General features: G+C 40.4%; 2 non-coding genes across 2 annotated transcripts; both read right to left on the bottom strand.

Annotated features, from left to right (window-relative positions):
- Window positions 1–11865: 11865 nt before the first annotated feature.
- On the bottom strand, window positions 11866–11939 carry Trnat-agu (transfer RNA threonine (anticodon AGU)). Its single transcript has one exon. It is a non-coding gene; the product is annotated as a tRNA-Thr (tRNA).
- Window positions 11940–12019: 80 nt separating this feature from the next.
- On the bottom strand, window positions 12020–12092 carry Trnak-cuu (transfer RNA lysine (anticodon CUU)). Its single transcript has one exon. It is a non-coding gene; the product is annotated as a tRNA-Lys (tRNA).
- Window positions 12093–18833: the final 6741 nt, after the last annotated feature.

Here is an 18833-nt window from a genome sequence, read left to right as displayed (position 1 = left end):
CTGTCCATTCCATTCAACTGTTCTTCCAAGTCCTTTGCTGTCTCTGACAGAATTACAGTGTCAATGGCGAACCTCAAAGTTTTTATTTCTTCTCCCTGGATTTTAATAACTACTCCAATTTTTTCTTTTGTTTCCTTTACTGCTTGCTCAATATACAGATTGAATAACATCGGGGAGAGGCTACAACCCTGTCTCACTCCCTTCCCAACCACTGCTTCCCTTTCATGCCCTTCAAGTCTTATAACTGCCACCTGGTTTCTGTACAAATTGTAAATAGCCTTTCGCTCCCTGTATTTTACCCCTGCCACCTTTAGAATTTGAAAGAGAATATTCCAGTCAACATTGTCAAAAGCTTTCTCTAAGTCTACAAATGCTATAAACGTAGGTTTGCCTTTCCTTAATCTTTCTTCTAAGATAAGTCTTAAGGTCAGTATTGCCTCACGTGTTCCAAAATTTCTACGGAATCCAAACTGATCTTCCCGAGGTCGGCTTCTATCAGTTTTTCCATTCGTCTGTAAATAATTCGTGTTAGTATTTTGCAGCTGTGACTTATTAAACTGATAGTTCGGTAATTTTCACATCTGTCAACACCTGCTTTCTTTGGGATTGGAATTATTATATTCTTCTTGAAGTCTGAGGGTATTTCGCCTGTCTCGTACATCTTGCTCACCAGATGGAAGAGTTCTGTCAGGACTGGCTCTCCCAAGGCTGTCAGTAGTTGTAATGGAATGTTGTCTACTCCCGGGGCCTTGTTTCGACTCAGGTCTTTCAGTGCTCTGTCAAACTCTGCACGCAGTATCGTATCTCCCATTTCATCTTCATCTACATCCTCTTCCATTTACATAATATTGTCCGCAAGTACATCGCCCTTGTATAAACGCTTTATATACTCCTTCCACCTTTCTGCTTTCCCCTCTTTGCTTAGAACTGGGTTTCCATCCGAGCTCTTGATATTCATACAAGTGGCTCTCTTTTCTCCAAAGGTCTCTTTAATTTTCCTGTAGGCTGTATCTATCTTACCCCTAGTGAGATAAGCCTCCACATCCTTACATTTGTCCTCTAGCCATGCCTGCTTAGCCATTTTGCACTTCCTGTCGATCTCATTTTTGAGACGTGTGTATTCCTTTTTCCCTTCTACATTTACTACATTTTTATATTTTCTCCTTTCATCAATTAAATTCAATATTTCTTCTGTTACCCACGGATTTCTACTAGCCCTCGTCTTTTTACCTACTTGATCCTCTGCTGCCTTCACTACTTCATCCCTCAGAGCTACCCATTCGTCTTCTACTGTATTTCTTTCCCCCATTCCTGTCAATTGTTCCTTTATGCTCTCCCTGAAACTCAGTACTACCTCTGGTTTAGTCAGTTTATCCAGGTCCCATCTCCTTAAATTCCCACCTTTTTGCAATTTCTTCAGTTTTAATCTACAATTCATAACCAATAGCTTGTGGTCAGAGTCCACATCTGCCCCTGGAAATGTCCTACAATTTAAAACCTGGTTCCTAAATCTCTTTCTTAGCATTATATAATCTATCTGATACCTTTTAGTATCTCCAGGATTCTTCCATGTATACAACCTTCTTTAATGATTCTTGAACCAAGTGTTAGCTATGATTAAGTTATGCTCTGTGCAAAATTCTACCAGACGGCTTCCTCTTTCATTTCTTAGCCCCAATCCATATTCACCTACTAGGTTTCCTTCTCTCCCTTTTCCTACTCTCGAATTCCAGTCACCCATGACTATTAAATTTTCGTCTCCCTTCACTACCTGAATAATTTCTTTCATCTCATCCTACATTTCATCAATTTCTTCATCATCTGCAGAGCTAGTTGGCATATAAACTTGTACTACTGTAGCAGGCATGGGCTTCGTGTCTATCTTGGCCACTATAATACGTTCAGTATGATGTTTGTAGTAGCTTACCCGCACTCCTATTTTTTATTCATTATTAAACTTACTCCTGCATTACCCCTATTTGATTTTGTATTTATAACTCTGTATTCACCTGACCATGAGTCTTGTTCCTTCTGCCACCGAACTTCACTAATTCCCACTATATCTATCTTTAACCTATCCATTTCCCTTTTTAAATTTTCTAACCTAGCTGCCCGATTAAGGGTTCTGACATTCCACGCTCCGATCCGTAGAATGTCAGTTTTCTTTCTCCTGATGACGATGTCCTCTTGAGTAGTCCCCGCCCGGAGATCCGAATGGGGGATTATTTTACCTCCGGAATATTTTACCCAAGAGGACGCCATCATCATTTAACCATACAGTAAAGCTGCATGCCCTCGGGAAAAATTACGGCTGTAGTTTCCCCTTGCTTTCAGCCGTTCGCAGTACCACAACAGCAAGGCCGTTTTGGTTAATGTTACAAGGCCAGATCAGTCAATCATCCAGACTGTTGCCCCTGCAACTGCTGAAAAGGCTGCTGCCCGTCTTCAGGAATCACACGTTTGGCCTCTCAACAGATACCCCTCCGTTGTGGTTGCACCTACGGTACGGCTATCTGTATCGTTGAGGCACGCAAGCCTCCCCAGCAACGGCAAGGTCCATGGTTCATGGGGGGTAGTTTGATTAATGTTTAAATAAATAAACAATATATCGCTTGAATCTACTGCCCACTTCGTGCCACGAGATCCTCCCAGTCCAGCAGCTACGCCGAAACCACGTCGCACCCCCCTCAGATTTAGTGGTAGGATGGCTCAGTGGATAGCCCCTCAACAACTGTACGCAGATCAAGCTTGAAAACAGGAAGATTTGCTGCTGAACTGTGAAAAAAGGAGCAAAATAGAAACAGCGAACTGTTCAAATTCAACGTATACAGCCACGAGTGTACAGGTAGAAGCACACGCTGTGGTTGTGTGATCACAGTATCGCACTATAAATACGTAGATCGTGTTCAAATCTCCCTCATGTCCATTTTTTTTCACAAAATTATACAGTGTCCATCCGCTGATTAATGTGTCTGTTCCTCTGTATCTTGGCAACTGTCATACTATACATTGGTTATAGAATATGAGTCATGTGGTAAGAATATATTACCGTCACAAGTAAATGTCATGAATAGTGAAGGCAGGCGAGATGCCACATGGACCTCTCACAGAAACGAAAACAACAAATAAACGAGTGTGAACTATGTTATAAGGATTTCAAGAGTCAAAACTTCCAACGTAAGACTCATAACATGTGGTACATGTGTAGAGCAAATAGGAGGTACATACATCTGGAGGTCCCTTCCTTACACCTCGCTGTTGCAGACAGACGTCACACCATGACACAGATATAAATCTGAATACAGCAAACACATACATCAAAAACCGGATGGACAGTTCATAAGTTTGTGAGTAAAAAATGAAGCACGAGAGAGATTTGAATGCAGATCCTCCTTCTCAGTCAAAGACCGTGACCACATAAACTTGGCGCTATGGTTCTTCATATTTGCTCGATTGCACATCTTGAGTTGGACCATTCACTGTTTCTATTTTGGTTCTTTTCTTCACAGGTCAGTACACCTTCTTTCTGTTTTCATGCTTGATCTGTGTTCAGTTTTCGACAGGCTATCCACCGAGAAATCTTACTCCTGAATGAGAGGGAGGGTACGATTTGCCTTGTGAGCATTTTTTCCACCAATTACCAGCTGGCGGAAGGTAGGAGGGAAGTGGGAGAGGGGAGGGCAGGTGCCCTGTCTGCCACAAGCTGATTAAATAAAGAACATCCAAACTGAATTGAACAGTATATTATTGACACTGATTTGAATTTTTAATGTCTGAGACTCTTCCTCTATAGCAACTCAGCACTGACTAAGCCTTTATCTCTCCAATTTCCACATGCAAAAGGAAGATGGAAATGGGGGAGGGCAGCGGAGAGTTGGGGAAATTTCCAGGAGGGGGTAACTGGCTCAGAATTGAATTTTTCCCAGAGCGGTAGGGGAGGAGGGGGAGGGAGAGGAGTGTGGGGGAAGGCAACCACTTAGCGGAACAATAGGATAAGGGAAGGTGGAGAGGTGGTTTAATTTATCAATTTAATTACTTAGCATATCAATTTCATATCAAAAGAGTCCCAAGATTGGCTCCATCCCACTGCTACAAACAGTATCACTTTTAACATAAAAAATTGATTCATCCTTGAAGAAGTGATACATGGTACTTCTAAATAGTACATACTGTTTTGTTTGTAAACTAGTTACTCTTAAATTTTCTTTCATCCAATTTCCCGATGTTTGTCACTGTTAGTATTAATTGCACTCTATTTAATATCTAGACTCACAAAACTCTGTAGCACTAAGGCAACAAACTGTCAGCAGGACATAAGCAAAACACTTCACCAAAGCGAAAATATAGAGGAGCAAAAATGATCATTTACAGATGCTGGAAACAGCGTATACGATGTACCCCAAACAGAATCGTTGGAAGAAAAAATTTCCCAGTTTTTTGCAAATACTAATGGTTTTCTATAATGTAAATAATGCGATCATGGTAGCATACATGACAATGATTCTAACATTTAGTATATAGCAGTCACTTTTCAATCTACACCCAATAAAGTAAATATCTAAGTAATCAGGAAAGACTATAGACTAACACAGTAATCACATAATTTCGATTTTTCCCCCATTCAAAAGCACTTTGTGTCGTTAACGTAACGTGACAGCATAAGAAACCACGTGATAACAGACTGTACAGGACTTTCGCGTGGATATACATTATTGCACGACCGCTCCCGCCGGAGGTTCGAATCCTCCCTTGGGCATGAGTGTGTGTGTTGTTACTAGCATAAGTTAATTTAAGTAGTGCGTAAGCCAGGGACCGATGACCTCAGCAGTTTGGTCCCTTAAGAATTCACACACATTCGAACTTTTTTTATATGTTATTGTCCTACGGCTTCGAACAAACAAACTGGGGGCGCTCGTTTCCTGTGCAGACAGAACACATTCCAAAAATGCCCGTCGAATTCCTCGTTTCTCTGTGGTGAATATGTACACGCTTCACATCCGCATGCTCCAGATCGCCACACATTTTTATTGGTCGCTCTGCTTAGGAGCAGTCACTGGTTTCTGTCACATGTTATCGTCAAGCAGAGCGAGACTGGGACTGTTTCTCGTTGCCTTTTGAATCGCTACGGCTATCGGAGCTTCCAGTATGTCGAATTGACACAAAATACATAGGACAATACTCGTAACACGAATGGTTCAGATACCACTTAACGGCGGCAGAGGAGATTTGGTTATAATTACGCTAGAAGTAGACATGAGTTACTTAACAAATTCTGGATGAGTCACTGTCTAACCTGGTCTGTAGTTCTTGTAATCTGCCGTCTTGTCACACTGTCAGCGTCTTCGCAATCTAATCTTCTAGCTGCGGTAGTTACAGGTTGTGGAGGTAAACCCAGTTCTTACTAGCGCTTCTTGAGTCTTTCATTTATTAATACCACCATACCCACGACATATTTTGAACGATAAAATGATGAGAAATAAGCACTGCGATCAGATACAATTTTACGCAACGATTCGGTGCAATGATTAAGCCCTTAATGCCGAGTGTCGGGAATTCGCTGTGCTAATAACTGGAACGTTAACTGTTTTCTTAATGCCGGAGTCGGTAGATGCTGATTATTCATGAAGCTACCAATGCTTCTGACAACTGCTGCATGCTCCTCAGTGTTTAGGGTATCTCTAAAGACAGCAATTTTGGATTTTTATCTTTCATCTAGAAATTTATTTAGACATTAACGTGTTAAGCTTATGGCAATGGCAATGGTAAGCAATTCGGGAGAAGCAGAAATTCAAATTGCTTACCTCGACTTATCCTGTTTGAGATAGTGTCCCGGCTTGTCAAACTTTAACATTTATTTGAATTAACAATTCACTATACCTTGATCGGTATAACCCGTCTTCGCTTCTGCATTCTGCTCCTTATTCAAGCATGAGCTTGCTGTCAACAAACGCCAATATTGTTCTCCAAGTTTTTGCATCGGTACCTCACCAATTTCCAGTGACTCTTTCCAACAATATCATTGCCACTTTTCACATTAGCATCCATATTCCCCACGATGTTATCAGTAAGTAAATGACCTGTCCAAAGACACTTTGGAGTGCTATTGAACTGTGATGCATTGTCTTTGAATACTATATAATGTCATTCACTATAAAGTTTATTACAGACAGTGGCTATGAAATTGTTTAGTGACTACAGTGGTCCTTTAGTAGAAGCCTCAACAAAATGTTGATATCTTGCGTGTTTTGAAGCAGCCATGGGCCAAGCAATATTTACGAGCTTTGATAATGACTAGATGGTCGAAACTGTTATGCTGTCAGCAGTTTGCATGTTCGTTTCTCAAATGGAATGCTGTAACTTCTGTACTCGGTGTGTTTGGCTTGAGCTTCCATCTCAAGAATTATGTATGCAGTACAAGCAGGTTCTCTGTCATTACTTGTACGTCTGAGGTATTGCTCCGCTGAGTCAAAAGACCGACGTCCGTCTTCGGCGCAAATAAATTTGTGAGACACGGTTTCTGATAGGTTGTGTTTATGTAGGTTGAACCGTGTGGAGGAGAGAACTGATTTTGTGCCAGGCCACTGTTCAGTTTGTGGAATGGTCAGAGTACATTAGGAACAGGCGAATTACTCCGTGTACAGTATTGCCCAGCAAGGAAATTATCTTCGTCATTTAGAGTTCTTCTCTCCAATGTTTGTTACGTGCTGAGGGCAGGTCTCGGAAGACAGCAACACTTTTTTATGTTTCCATACCTCAACAGGGAAAACGGAATGCTTGTTGGATCACTTTATGGTCCATTTGCCTGTCTGTCCGACTGTTCAAAACCATTTTTCTCAGGAATCGGTAGACGAATCAAATTGAAATTTACGCCACATATTAAGGTCTCCGGTCCCTTGGCCATGCAAAAAAGTAAATGATCTAAGTCAATGCAATCAAAAGACACGGCCAATCGTGACACATATTTTGATACACGCAAACTCACTCACCGAAACCTCGACTGTACTTCTCGTTCATTTAGAATCATGAAATTTGGTAAGAAGCACGGTTTCACTGTCTAGGTAAAGAGAAAAAAATCAGAAAATTGTTAATTTGGAAGTATATCACACGACAAAAAATATATCACGCGAAGATAATTTTTTCAGCCTCTCTTATAGGACTGTCTGTTTGTCCGCCCGTCCATTCTGTTAAGACTCCTTTTTCTGAGGAATGGGTAGACGTAACGAGTTGAAATTTATGTCACACAGCAAGGTCTATGGTCCCTTTGCAGTACAATAAACGTTAGCTTCTACGTCAATGGAATAAAAAAATACGGCCATTTATATCATACATTTTAACACTCACAAAGTCGCTCATCTAAACTTATAGCATACTTCCCGTTGGTCTAAAATAATGAAATTCGGCAAGAAGAAAGGTTTCAGAGTACAAGTAAAAGGAAAAATATGAATTTGTTCATTTGTAACAATATCACACGGAAAAAATAATTATGCGACTATCTGTTTGTCCGTCCGTGTTTTAGAGCCCCCTTTTCTTCAGGATCGGGTAGACGTATCAAGCTGATATTTAAGTCGCGTAACTATGGTCTTTAGTCTTTTGGTGGTGCAAAAATGTTATCTGAAGTCAATGCAATCAAAAGATACGGCCATTTATGCCACATATTTTGATACTCGCAAACTCACTCATTAAAATCCGTAGGGTACTTCCCCCTGGACGTACAATCATTAAATCTAGCAAGAAGAAAGGTTTCACAGAGCATGTAATGGACAAAAAAATCGGAAAATCTTTCCTTTATAATTATATCCCACAAAATATTTCTTTTAACATTTGTTGTCCGACTTCAAACTAAAATTAAACCATTCCCGAAAATATTGAAATCGGTGGGACAAATATATTGCTAGTATCAGTGACAATAACAGCAAAAATCGTTTAGATCATCGACTCTCAGATTTAATGAACTGTCTATATACTCGTCCGTAATTAATTTTGGCCCGAGTGCTGCTTGCACCTGGTCAATTTTTTCGTTCACCACACTAGTTTCCATATAGTCATCGTTCTATCAAGAATGAAACAGTTCAGTAGTGCATTTAGAATAACATTAGGAAGCCACTGTAGCTGTTCCTGCTGCAATATCCGCAAACGTAGCGTAAATAGTAATCGTTTTTTGGTTGCATTTTAGTTCAAAAGTAATGAACACATCATTAGCTGTTAAATATTACAAAGAATCAAATTTATGTCTTTGTATTTGTTCTTCTTTGAGCCTTTCGTAATATTTATAAGAATTTCTGTCAGAGGAATTAAACCGCCTAGACCAGAGTTTAGCACATACTTATGACAATTCATTTGTTAAATTATACTTGAATGAGTTTAGCACATACTTGTGACAGATCATTTGTTAAACTATACTTGAAGGTTGACATTCAAGTATAGTTTAACAAATGAAGGGGTTGGAGAGATATAGCAATACGCCACACTTTTGTCGAAATTGAGGTATTCACACCATTGTTAACGATACCCTCCTCATCTTGGATTGAAGAAGTTCCGTCTTTCTCCAACAGGCTGTAGGTGATAGCGTAGTATAGTTCTATACTCTGCCACCTGGTGTCTTTTTCAGAAGATACATAGTCACAGGCTACATCAAAATGGCTGAATGCTCACATACATCTGAAGGTGCTTCGCACATTCTAGGCATATACGGCAGTGACAGTAGTGTAAGTGAGGATTCTGATCATTTTGACAGCGTTGGTGACGAGTCTTGGTGCCCGTCAAGCAACAGTACTAGCTCAGAAGATGTTTCGGTAAGTATACAAAAATATTGTTTACTGGTACAGCAATCATTGTTCAGTGGCTTGTGACTTTGTTTCTCATACTATTTCTCTCACAGTTGATCGTTGTCTTTTGTGCTAATGAGAAACCTTTAGAGCCTAATTTGAATGACTACTGATTGCAGTAATAATATAGTTGTCATAGCTACGAACTTGTAAGAATATTTTTATTATCAATGCCATTTCAGCAGCATATTATGATTTGTGTGGCTTGTGACTATATCTCATGGAAGTTCTGTGACAATTTTTCTATTCATATTACAGCTCGAAATAAGCAGAGAAAATGAAGTATCACCCCAGAAACCAAGCTCTTCAAGAAAAAGAAAGCGTAATATTGATCAGTGGAAAAAAATTAAGACCAAACGTCGACGTAACGCGGGTCAGCAGTATGTGTCTTCTAAAACCAACAAGACTGTTCAGGCAGCATCTTCGGGAAGTCCTCATAGTTGTTCAAATACGTGCTATACGAAACTACTCGGAGAAGAAGAAAATATTTTCCACTAGTTTTGGGACATAGGAAACTTTAATGCTCAGAATATTTTCCTAATGTGTTGTATGAGAATGGTACCAAAAAAAGCAAAGGTCCGTTTCACTTTTTTTAAAACATGAATGGCCCAATTGTCACAAATTTACTTTACCTTGTTCTGCTTCACATTTCTTTATTTCACAGATATCAAAAAAAGACTACAAAGCAAATTTCATCTAGAGCTGTGACATTTTCATACAACGTGAAAGTAAATGGAATGGAAGTCATGATCTGCAAGCAAGCTTTCCTCAGCATTCATGGCTTACAGAACCACACAAGAAGAGTGAGGAATTTGCAACAGCAAATGAAGTTGGGTCGCTCAGTTTCAAAAGAAGATGGAAGAGGTTTGTGTATTACATTTTACTATAAAGCATCCATTTTAACCAAATAAAATGATGTTGAAGTATAATAATAACACGAAGTAATGTTTTGACTCATGTGCTCTTTTGTTTCAGGCAAACATGGCAGTCATCCACATAAATTTCAAGACGAAGCTGTGCAAGGTGTCAGAGACTACCTCAATGCTATACCAAAATACAACAGTCACTATGGCAGGCAGCAGGATCCCAACAAAGTATATTTTGGATGTGATCTCACAACTGCATCCTTACGTCGGAACAAATACTCTGAATACTGCAAGGGAAAGGGTGCCCCTACTATATCACAAAGCAAATTCTGGGCAGTTTTTAGTCCGAATTTAACATAGACTTCAAACTGCCGAAAGTCGACACCTGTTCAACATGTGAAGACTTTCTAACAGCAACGAGTAATCCAGAATTATGTGCAGAAGAACTTAAACAAAGGAAAAAAACAACATGGGTTGCATCTAAGAAAGGCTGAAAGCGAGCAAAATATGATCGTGTCTGTAATTTCTCTGGCTAAAGAGAATGTGAAAGAGCACCATGTAATAGTAGTGGACATGCAAGAAACGTTTCCCATGCCAAACCTAACATTTGGAACAGCATTCTACAAGAGAAAAATATGGACATATAACTATTGTATCCACAATTGTGGATCAAATAAGGGATACATGTTTCTGTGGAGTGAGAAAGACGGTGGAAGGGGTTCAGGTGAAATTGGGAGCTGCTTATTAAAATATTTGGAGATAACTAATACTCAAGCCAAAAATCTCCACATAATCACAGATAACTGTAAGGGCCAGGCAAAGAATTGGTCTCTTATTGCCTTAGAAATGACTCTCATTGCCACCAAAAGATTTGAATCTGTGCAGTATTATTTCCCCATTGTAGGTCATATTAGACTTCCTTGCGATCGTTATTTTGGTCGCATTGAAATTTATGCGAGAAACAGACCTCCAGTAGTATACATGGCAGATGAATGGGCAGAAGTAGTCAAATCTGTTGATCCAAAAAATTTCATTGTGACGAAAATGCATAAACAAGACTTCAGAATCTTGGGCGAAGTCATTAACCTCAATACCCACTCTATTCAGATCCCTTTCATTTTAGTGAAGTGACTCAATTTAAGTTTGAGTATAGAGATCCCTTCATGCTAAGTGTGAAGCACTGCTATAGTCAGATACAGGAACCTTCATGTCAGCAAATCTACGTAGCAAGAGGAAAGGAAGACCGGCTGACCAAGATCTATTTCAGCTGCCAATAAAATATAGAAAGCCACTTCAAGTTAATCAGAAAAGATCGATGACATACTGTCTCTTATGGCATACATACCTGAAGCATATCAAAGCTTTTTCGGTCATGGGCTGGAAATAATGTGAATGATGATGACCTAGAAGAACTTCCTTGATTTCACATTTACAATGTGAAATAAAGTGTTAGACTGACTTATATGTTGTGTATGTGTGTATTTGAAAGTGTAAAAATTGTTAAAAATTACTAGTTGTTTTATAATTTTCAAAACAAAACCCTAAAAACGTATTTTGTGTTCTAAATTATTTTCAGGGAGACACAGTCATAAGCCATTTTCGACCACATCATAATTAAAATGTCTCTAAAATTAATATAATGTAACAGAAAGAAGATCGTGTATTTTACACAAGGTTTGCAGTGTATTAAAGAATAATGAAAAGCAAAAAGGAAGTGTCTATTTTGTCTTCAACATTTTTATACTTCCATGAAACTTTAAAGTCGCTGTATCTCAAAACTAGTTGAATGTGGCTTATGACTATCTCTCCCCGACCCCTTCAAATGAATTGTCACAAGTATGCGCTAGCTCTCGTCTAAAAGTCTACGACTAAGCAGAGCGGCTGTTTCATTCCTCTGACAGAAATTCTTATAAATATTACAAAAGGCTCAAAGAAGAACGCATACAAAAACATATTTAGAGAGTTCCAACGTAGGCCTGACGGTACTTAGCATGCACGTTGTAATTATGTGAACTTTCTACTGAGTGCTTGTTAGACGCGTGCTGTTTTCGAGGTGCAACTGTGTGCGGAAGCTGCTGCGACTTACACGTTGGAAGCACGTAGTAAAGTGTTAACGTTCTTTCCATGGTCAACCGTGGAGATGGTTTAGCGAAAGACAAAATATTTTCTCGGCAAGGCACCGGAGGGATTCGAACCCTCGATCTCCTGTTTACTAGACAGGCGCTTTAACCAACTAAGCCACGGCGCCGCACGGGGAGCAACGGCCTCCAGTATTGTATATAAATGCATCTCAGTCTTCATGGAATGTATTCGCATGATAAAAATGTGCGCCCAGCGTGGGGCTCGAACCCACGACCCTGAGATTAAGAGTCTCATGCTCTACCGACTGAGCTAGCCAGGCAGATGTTGCCACATATAAGATATATAATTGTCATAGTTCTTGTTATTATTTTGTTGCTATGGTTACTAATTCTTGTTTATACCACAAATATAACAATTTGTGCATGTTATAAAGGTTTTGTGGTATGCGGCTTGTGTCCACCAGAGGGCGAGCATTGCCACTTTGCCAGGATTGAAAGTGTCTCACCGTAGGCCATTAGTTGCACTAGTCGAACGTTCATCCGATAGATGGCAGCACCGCGCAGTATCGAGAGATGCATGCCGGCCGCAAGCGACACCGTTGGTTATGTTAAATGCATGTAAACTTGCGAAAATGATTAAGAATGCTGCCGTGGATGAGGTTTGTTACTATCGTTACTATCAGCTGATTAGATGATTGATGAAAAACGACGCTGCTGAATGAAATATGCAGGGGATGGGAAAATAATCACTCGTGTCCTATTTACTGCGTTTTTTTTCCGCCTTTGTATGAAGATGAACTTAACAGTGTCGTACGTAAAATGCTTCTTGCGTAGTCGTGAAATACCTTTAATTTGGCGCCTGGACGTGGTAATTTCTTGTAACAAAACCGTTGATCTTTTCTAGTAGTAACCACGCGTTCTCGCTATACTCAGCGTGACCACAAGAACAATTGTTTTAAGGACTTCTTCCCTTTGCGGAATAACAACTCTGTATTTAGAACACTATTTTGAGAGGTAAAAGTGTCACTATACCTAACAGATAGAATATAGAATAACGAAAAATAACTTTTTCATACCGACTATCTTCAAAATTTTAAAGAGTGTGTTTTAGTCATTAAAGGGATTATTTGAACAATATTGCTTATAAATTAATTTTTTTACTTTGCGGAATCACTTTTAATCTTCGCTCTCATGTTCGCTGGAAGAAATGCTTGAACTTAGCGAGATGCCAGGCGTAATTTGTGAGTAGTGTTCGCGCAAAGTAACTGTGGCTGAGGCCGATAAACGGTTACAAATACATCCTGTTAAGTGTTTCTTCCATCACCTCCATTGTTCTCTTTGTGAACGAAGTGGAAAATTTTGCTGTAAAATCCACCAATCATATTTCAGAGCAATTGTCGATTTAGGAAAAGTGCGTCCGACAGGAGCAATACATGTAATGTCTATCTACTCAGCCCCACAGGGCTCACGTTATTATTTTACATATTCATCTACATCTATACTCTGCAAACCACACGGCAGGGAGTACGTCCCATTGTTAACAGTTATTAGGGCTTCTTCCCGTTCCATTGATGTTGGAGAGCGGGAAGAATGATTGAATGCCTCTGTGCGTGCTGTAATAAATTATTCTAATTTTTTCCTCATGAGCTCAATGTGAGCGATACGTAAAGTGTTGTAGTACATTCCTAGCGTCATCATTTAAAGCCAATTCTTGAAACTTTGTTAACAGACTTTCTCCCTAAGATTTACGCCTGTCTTCAAGAGTATGCCAGTTCATTTCCTTCAGTGTCTCTGTGATACTTTCCCATGGACCAAACAAACCTGTGACGATTCGCGCTTCTCTTCTCTGCACACGTCCAATATTCCCTGTTAGTCCCACACGCTTGAACAATATTCTAGAATCGGACGCACGAGCGATCTGTAACCAATCTCCTTTGTAGACTGATTGCACTTCCCCAATATTCTACCAATAAACCAAAGTCTACCACCTGCATCACCCACGAATGAACGTGTGTGATCACTTCATTTCATATCCCTACAAAGTGTTACATCCAGGTATTTGTAGAGTTGGCCGCTTCCAACAGTTACCATACTCAGTGATAATATGGTCATAGACACTACGTTTTTTCGTTATGTGAAGCGCACATTTGACATTTCTGAACTTTTAAAGCAAATTGCCAATCTTTGCACCACTTTGAAATCGTATCAAACTCTGACTAAATATTTAAGCAGCTTCTTTCAGACAGTACTTCATTGTAGATAGCTGCTGACAGCCCGAGGTTACTATTAATATTGCCTGCAAGGTCATTATTGTATAACATGAATAGCAAGGGTCCCAACACACTTCCCTGGGGTACACGTGAAGTTACTTCTACATCTGACGGCGAGTCTCCATCCAAGATAACATGCCGCGTCCTCCTTAGCAAAAAGTCCTTTACGCAACAACCAATGTGCTGTGGTAGCTCCCCTGATACGAGGTCTGTTCAAAAAATTCAGGAACTTCGTCCACAAAATTTTTCTGCCTTTACCTTTTACTTTTTGCGCATGGTCTCCTTCGAAACACTCTCTTCCACAGCTGATACACCACTTCCAACGCAGTTTCCACTTGCGGAAGCAGTTTTGGTACGTCTCTTGCTGGATTGCGTGAAGCGCCGTCTGCGAATTTTCTTTTTTCTCGTCTGTCGTTGTAAATCTTCGTCCTTTCAACGGGGTTTTAAACTTTGGAAATAAAAAAATGTCAGCAGGGGCCAGGTCTGGAGTGTATGGAGGATGAGGCAACACAGCGATTTCGCTTTTTGTGCAACAGTCACGCACCAGCAGATCGTGATGCAAGAGCCATGAATTGCCCCACCATATTTCAGGACGTTTGCTTCTCATATTTTCTTGCAGGTGTCACAACACGTCCCTATAGTACCACAGATTAACAGTCTGTCCTTGTGGCACGAATTCATGATGAACTAATCTTCAAAGTCAAAAAAACTATCAGCATGGCTTTGTCATTTGACCTGACCTGACGAGCTTTTTTTTGCTCTTGGAGAACCTTTCCTGAAACATTGCGAAGATTGAGCCTTGGTCTCAAAATCATAACTATAGACCCACGTCTTGTTACCAGTTACGATTCTCTTAAGCAACATCTCGTTCTTATTTGCGCAATCCAAAAGCTCTTAACTGATTGCGAGGCGAAGGTCTTTCTGTTCTTGACTCATGAGCCGTGGGACCAACTTGGAGGCAACACGACGCGTTCGAAGATGCTGTGTCAGGATTTCGTGACGCGACCCAACTGAAATGTTACGTTCTTCAGCAGTCTCTCGGACAGTCTGTCTTCGGTTGGCACGCACAATTTCCCAGAAGTTCCTGACATGAGCGACGTCGGTAGACGTGGAAGGGCATCCTGAACGAGGATCATCGTTAACTTCTGTCCGGCCATTTTTAAACCATGTGAACCATTCGTAGCACCGATTACGACTTAAACACTCGTCGCCGTAGGCTTTCTACATCATTTGGTGTGTCTCTGTAATGGTTTTCTTGAGCTTCACGCAAAATTTAATGGAGATGCGTCGCTCCTCTAACTCTGCCACCTCGAAATTCACGAACTGTGCGAGACGACGTTCTACGCAATACAGCACTGAACAGTAAGTAAAAGACATACAACGATGAAACTTCGGGCCGTTACACATTAAACACAGGCGTGTGCAGGGGTGCCAACGGCATTTCGCTCCAACACACCATTGGCACGAAATTACGAATGTTGCGGATTTTTTGAACAGACTTCGTACATTAAGCACAGGGGACGCGGAGCCGTTTCTTTCACATTTGTTACTCAAGACTCCAAAACATAAATTCTATCTACCCTGCTGTGGCCTGTAGGATACAAGAGAAGATGTACCACTCTGTCGTGTGTAGCCTGCAGGTCAAAAACGTTGTTCAACTTCTGGTCAGTAATTTTATCTGGGAACTTGGCCCTGTAGCTTCACCACACAGCTAACATCACCAGCTAGCACAATGCTTTTTCAGATCCGATTACTCTCATAACTTCTTCACGAAAAATGTCCCTCTTAACTGTACCAGCGCAGATCCAGGCGGCGTGCAGACGTTCACCAAAATGTTTCCTTCTATACAGCAACCATTAAATCTATAGGTCATAGACTCTGTAGCGGTGACCATTACGTCTTCTTATCTTAAAATTGTAGTTACAATATTTTCACATCTATTGTACGTTGTTTATTATCGTGGTCTTCAGTCCAAAGACTGCTTTTATGCAGCTCTTCGGGCTCGTCTATTCTGTAGAAGTCTGCTCTTCTCTGAATAAGCGCTGCAACCTATAGCCATTTGAACCTGCCTACTATTCTACATACTCTTTCCACATATCTGCTGTCTCCTTTGCGTTTAGCAATGGAACTCCTCTTTCATTCTGATTGTTGACGCTTTCCCTATTAGTTTCATACAAGGTTGCTTTGATTTTTCTATGTGCAGAATCAGTCATTCCGACGATCTTTTCTTTTTAGTTTCCTTCGTATTCTTCTGCGCATCCACTTCGCCTGGCTTCACAGAACTTCGTATTCATTTCAATTCTATCTGACTTATGCTGTTGCATTGCTTTCCTTTCCTGGACTTTTGTACTTCCTTCTTTCATTGATTAACTGAAGAATTTCTCCTTTTACCCAAGGTTTCTCAGCAATTACCTTCCTTGTACCCATACAGGGTCAGGCAACAAACAGAGGCCATCCGAAATACATCCAGACTGAATAAATAAACCGAGGTGTGGTTTTTGCCTAGTTATAAAGGACAATATGGAAAATTTCCTGACTTTTGCAAGTAATTTTTTTTCGTTCATAGTCACCGAAATACTGCACAGAGTTCTCCCGGAACAATATATTTTTCCTGTGGCACTTGAAATACGCTTATAAGTGAACTTCAACGATATAAAATGTGTAGGACTTGATCAAATAGTATCAAGATAACAGCGACACAAAGGCGCAGACCACTGACCCGCCGTCAGGAGGAGAGAATCCATATACATCTGCCCTATTATCCTCTTCAGTCCCGAGGTATCATATATGATACCTCCACGTTTTATTTTTTTTTTCTTCGGCGCGCGCAGCTTAACCTCCTCTGCCGTGTGGCATCATGTACGTTACAAATCGCACTTGCGCAGTCGCTTGTTCATTCTTCTGCCAAGCACCACGAGGTGTCGGCACTGACTGCAAAACTTCGGATTCTGCAACTGCACAGCCTGTCTCGGAGAAATAAAGGTAAAGACGTATCTTTTTCAGTTACAAGTGTTTTCACGTGGTTTAATAACTTGCTAAAGCTGCACAGAAATTCCTTAGTAGATAGGTGATTATAAATTAATTGTATAATGGAACTTTGAGAACCCCTCAAAGTGGTAGAAAGTTTCACTTATTTAGGGAGTGAAATATCTAGGGATGGAAGAATAACTAACGAAATTAATAGGAGGTTACAGAAGGGAGGCAATTTCTACCAAACAATAAAACATCTGATTTGGAATAATGAAGTTCCAGAAAGAGCAAAACTCCTGATGTATAAGAATTATTACTTCCCTATTGTCACCTATGGTGGAGAAACATGGACAATGAAAGAAAGGGACTGGAGCAGACTGCAAGCAGGTGAAATGAAATTTCTCAGAGCAGTAAAGGGAAAAACAAGAATGGACAGAGTAAGGAATGTAGAGATTAGAAAGGACCTCAAACAAGAAAGTATGAGAGAAGAAATTGAAAGAAAGAGATTAAGATGGTATGTGCATGTTAAGAGGATGCATGGGCAGAGACTCCCCAAAATTATGGAAGAACTAAAGATGGATGGGAAACGACCTAGAGGGCGCCCAAGAACACGGTGGAAAATGGGAGTGAGAATATCTGTTGAAAGGAGAGGTGTGACCTGGCAGCAAGTGGAGGAAGAAAAGTGGTGGGAGGACCGAGCCAAATGGAGAGGACTCGTCAGCACCCAGACCCGGCAGTAGCTGGAGCGGGATTCGGATATAGATAGATAGATAATGGATTTATAAGCTATAAACTTTTGGGTATCATACAATACCTCGGGATTTTTTTTTTTTTTTTAGTATGGTTACTGCGAGGTAATATCCCAAAGATGTTCGGGCTCACATGCGGTTCCTCTTCGTTGAAATGTCTTGGCTCAAACTCGTCTAGGGATTGAACAGTATGTGTCGCATTACACGCCCTAAATTAGACACTTATGACCCTTTGGTTAAATTGTCTGGCTTATGGCAAGTTTGCGATTTACAAAGTTAATATAACACATGATAACAGTAATAATAATATCGGGAGCTAAAGCAACGACCCATGAATCATGTAGGCCACACAGTTACGATTTGGTTAGGATAATGTTTATTCGGAAAGCAAACTAATAACGAAAGTGGTCGTATTTAGAATTACTATAGCACTCGAGCGAGCGCATATCCATTTGACACAGTTCGACCATTCACAATCTCATCACGAATTACAAGTCCAATACTCCACCTCGTTAGCTACGCGAAAAGTTAAGAGTTCACACCAGGCGCGCGGCTGCTCACCGCTTACAGAGTAAGTCCTGCGATACCACACAACGCGAAATTTTCCAAGTCGTTTCACTTCTTAGCTGCCTAAGACCGACCGTCCGCTTTCGCGTCTCAATCCGAACTGTCCCTTTGGTGTCCCTCTGCCCGTCTCTGGCTGCGTCCCCGGCGTGCCGAACATCGTCGCTCAACTGTCTAGGGCAGTTCAATTTCCTGAAGCTGACCATGTAATTGGCTACTGCTTATTCTACATTATCTTACGTTTTAACATATTTAAATAATCAAAGCTTGGCCACTTTCACGCTCTAAATAAACTAACAATAATATCCGTTACACAATAAACGTTAAATTCTTTTACATAAAACCAATACAATTTCCTTGTTAACTTTGAATGTCACGGCCAGTAGCCTTGCACCAATGTGCTTTCTGATAAATAAATAAAGAACAAAAGTAATTATTATGCACTAAACTTTACAACAAATATTCTAGTACCTAATGATTCAATAAGGTGTTAAGCTCTTATCGTTCA

This window comes from Schistocerca cancellata, chromosome 2 (assembly GCF_023864275.1).
Source record: "Schistocerca cancellata isolate TAMUIC-IGC-003103 chromosome 2, iqSchCanc2.1, whole genome shotgun sequence".
Lineage (NCBI taxonomy): Eukaryota > Metazoa > Arthropoda > Insecta > Orthoptera > Acrididae > Schistocerca > Schistocerca cancellata.
The sequence above is the reverse complement of the archived record's forward strand: the minus strand, read 5'-3'. Positions and strand labels throughout refer to the sequence as shown.